Consider the following 4,474-nt stretch of genomic DNA (forward strand, 5'->3'; position numbering starts at 1 on the left):
ATCACTTGAATTGTCACTGATTCGGGATGGTGACCCCGCGTCAGGCCCATTCTCTTATTTCTGAGAAAGCACTTCACCACACTTTCACCTGGCAGTCCTTCTGTCTTCGTGGGATCAGGTACCCTGGTATCGGAGAAGCCACCAATTGGATCTAGTCGATCCTCTAGCGAGTTTAAACCCGACGGTTCTGGTTTGACTAGTGTTGCCACTCTCGATAAGGATCCAGGCACTTTGTCCCATGAAAAGCTAGGATCCACTCTGGGGTTAGCGGGATCTGACGACCCGGCTTCAGTTCTCTGCGATCCTTCATCCACCGACCCTGAGTTATCTAGGGGCTTGCTCCGGGGATCATCCCCTGTCTTGGATCCCACATCTACCGCTTGGATCTCAATCCGACGATCCCTCTGTAGGATCTTTCGCGGAGTTGGGTATGAAGGCCGATCCACCAAGGGGCCAGTTGGCTCCGCCGGGGACCCCTCCTCTCCGAGAGATTCGATCTCGGTAGTCGCCTCGTACGCCAGATTCTGCCATTCTCTGTAACGACGGGATCCCACTGACACATATCAAGGTCGCCTAGGGATACCGTCCTTCGCCAACCATCGCCCAACCTCCTCATAATGGTCCAGTAATAGTCTCTTGTCGCTGACGTTCGTGACCTGGAGGTATTGTGATCGACCTGGTCCTTGGATTACTGTAGGCACCCATTTCTCGCCCCGAGTGACCCACAGTTTCTCATTTTCCACCCACTTCAACCGATCTGGCAGTTCCCAGGTCTCTCCGGGCTCGATCCAGGTCGTTTTATCCGCCCTTATGATCATCATCTTCGCCCCGTACAACGGTCGCCGTCCGCTGAGCTGGATCCGCATCTCGCCCGGGAAACAAAGTGTCCCATCCGCCAGATCCAACCGCTCTCCGGCTGGTACCATGAAATCTATCCCGAGGATGGCGTCTTGACCAGCGAGACCTCCAACCCAAATATCAAACCAGTACACCAAACAACCTGCCAACGTGATCTTGATCCGCGTTCTCCCATTCGTACGGTACACGCCTTCACCAATCCCAACACAATCTACTTGGCACCCAACCTTACGAGCAAAGGCGGTATCTAGTATAGACACCTCGGCACCACTATCTAGGAGTAGGATGGCTTTTTCATTGTTGATCTTTCCCCCTACCTTGGCTTGTCTGAACCACTTTCCTGGGGCATGGTACTTCCAGTATCCACGGGACTCCCCTGTTAGCAGATCCATGGATCCAACATCCTCAGATCCACGGGATCCAGTGATCTGACAGACCTTAGGTGGATCTGCAGTGACCTCACCCTTGGTAGGCTCAAACCATCGACCACGTTGGCGTTTCTCCCAATAACCACGTGCTTCCCCCCTTTGTAGATCCAGAGATTTCGTATTTGGCAAATCCATCCACTTGGCACAAACTAGAACTCTTGGCAACTGACATTTCACATAGATCACGTGTATTATCGACTGGATCTAGGGTCCTGCTACCTGGATCTAGCGGTGTCTTGTTCACAAATGCATAAATGCAGTACCTAGAACGCTCGGCTCGTACCGGATTCAAACCCGGCGAGCGTCCTAGTTTAACATCTTCTCGGCCACTTCTGGTAGCATCCCTCGGTGCTTGGCTGGGTCAAACCATTGGCGGATCTGGTTGTAGAATTTTTCCATCGGGCACTTGCCGACGTCGTGAATCTCGCCATAGCCGCGACACACGTAGAAGCAATGATCTTCGGGATGACCTTTCTTGCCACACTTCTCACAGACCAGATGTTTCCAGCATCCAGATTCAGTGTGCTTCCGGGATCCGCACTGTGAGCACCTGACTTGTGCTGTCCCGTTCATGAGATCTCGGGATCTGTACATCCCACGGTCCCCGGGTACGGTATCCCCTGGTCGAGAGTTATCTCCGGTCTTCGCCGTTCGATCGTTGGACGCATTGAGACAGACTCGACGGTAATCTTCAGGGTCGGAGTCCGAAACGTCGGATCCTGATTTAGTTCCTAAGTCGGGCGCCGTGACTTGGTGGACACGTCGAGCTGGGGCCGTAGGCGTCGGAGCCTTTTGGCGATACTTGCCGGATCCGACCGCCGCCTTCTTCTGGCGGTGTTTCGCGCGATCCACCGCCCGCAGCACTTCCTCAAGCTCGTCTGCGTCGGGAAGTCGTAACAGGGTCAGCCTGTCGGCCAGATCCACATCTCCCAACGTCTCGATGAAATGATCCACGTGTTCCCGCAGTACCTTGGGATCCCCCATCCTTGATCTTCAACTTGGCCCGTAGACCGGCCACATTTATTCGATGTAGGTATTCTAGCGGGGATTCATCCGATCTGCGGCGAGCATGGTAGTATTGTCGTGCCACCGACACTCCCAAGCCACAGTACTGGGTCTGGAAACTGTGCAACAAATCTGGCCACTTGTTTCTGGTGGATCTGCCCAGCTGCCGATACCAGTTCCTGGCTGGCCCCGCTAGCAGATCCGCAAAGGTCAAACACTTCTCAGCATCCGACGCTTGATCTCTCATGAGGGCCGACTTGACTTTGCTGATCCATGTTCTCGCTCGGTCCTCATCTTGATCCTTGCCCGTGAACTCCTTCAGATCCGATATGGCTGAGATCCGTACCCTCTGGATCATGGACGATCCACCTGCCCCGGCTGTGGCTGTTGCTACCACTGCTGACGAAGTGGATGGGCCATCCAGATCATCTGGGTCGAACTCATCATGGGAGTTGTCTCCCTCCACGTACTCCATCTCCACGTCTCGTGCTCCATGTTCGTGGAGCACTTGCGCTTGTGGCACGGGCGCTCTCATACCTTGTTCGGTCAGGAAACGATTCATCGCAGCTTCGAAGTGTCGCTGTAGGGTGCCCGAGAAGGTGTCGGAAGAGCCTGTGGCCGTCTGGTTCACTGGCGAGACAGGGTTCGTGAGGCGATTACCTTGAGCCCGATCTGACGATAACCCCACTGGCTTCTTGCCGGATCTGGCTCGATCCTGGCTGGATTGTATCAGATCACGGGTAGGGCGTACTGGATCCCGAGTCTTCGCGTTCAGAAGGACTTCCTGTCCCCGGATCCCCGCCCGCGCTTCCAGCATGGATGCCCCGGAGGGTCCTAAAGTCATGCGTCGGGGCTCGGACGACGTGTCTGACCCATCCTCAGCCGCGTATTCGTAGTTCGAGGACGCAGCTTGGCTGATCCTCGGTGACGGCACTGGATCCATAGTGCGCGACCTTTCTCCGGTGATGGGCTTAACTCTGGCAAAGAGGTCCCGCGTCGCGACACTATGAGATGCAAGTCTAGCTCGAAGATATTCTCTGCGTCGAACACACCAGCTACGATGCCTGACTCGGTAAGCAAACGTAATAGATCTTTGACTGCCACCAACTTGTTCGCCGTTTTCGTTGGTGCTCTCACCGGTTCCCTTGGATCTTCGATCTGTCGTGGATTCAGGATCTGCATGACAGGATCTTGATGCAGGAAGTCGCGCAAAGCTTGGTGGCGATACACAAACTCGAGATCCTTGTCTGACCAGCCTGACCTGGATCCAGCTTGGTCTTCCTCCGACTCTGGAGCTTGCATCTTCTTCCGCGTAGTCCTACTCGTTTTCGTCTTCTTTCTCGGTCTTCGACTAGCGGGGTTGGATTTAGGTACGGTGTTGGCTTAACCGGTGAGTCTGCAAATGCATACCGTTTCGCCTTCACTTCCCTTGTTTGTTAGCGATCTTGACTTGCGTCAAGATCCGCAGGGGTCCCGAGGGGACCTGGGGAGGATAGAGAGGTTTTTCTTCTAGATCCGGATCCCGGATCCACCTCTCTTCCGTCGACAGAGTTCCTCCCAAAACTCCATCGATCCGCGGATCTTGTTTCATTCAGCAGCGTCTTCGTCGATCCGACTTCCGACGACGCCTCTTCCCCTGGCTCAATCTTCACTTAAGCATCTTCTTGGGACTCACGGTGAAATCCCGAGTCACCAAAAGATCCGGGCACGCGCACCATTGTGGTGTAGCGGGATCAGCAAAATCTGCGAGATTGCTGGATCCAACTTACCAACTGCGCCCAGACACCGACTAACGGAGGGGGTCCCCCGATGATCCGTGTTCTGCTGAACTTTCCTCACCTTGTGTACCCGTCGGTAGGGCGGGATCTTGCTCTCTCGGTAACTTCCGAAGAGTTCAAGTGGTGAAGCTTGAGTGTCTTGGCGAGACGTGGGGATGGGGTGGAGCAGCAGTGGAAAATCTTCACTCTGCGTCCGTGGATGGTTCCGAATCCTAAGCGAATATTCGAGCTTATGGATCCAGGGCCTAGATCGTGGATCTGGCCGTAGAGTTGCCTTGCGGGCGTGCTCCCTTGCCTTTGCGTTGTACTTGCCGCCTCCTGTGACGGGATCTTGAGAGTTGAGAACCTCTAGGGTGTAACCGACCAAGTAGTAAATTCGGTTAACCTGTCGGATCTGCACGTGTA

This window comes from Phytophthora infestans, genomic scaffold (assembly GCF_000142945.1).
Source record: "Phytophthora infestans T30-4 supercont1.155 genomic scaffold, whole genome shotgun sequence".
NCBI lineage: Eukaryota > Oomycota > Peronosporomycetes > Peronosporales > Peronosporaceae > Phytophthora > Phytophthora infestans.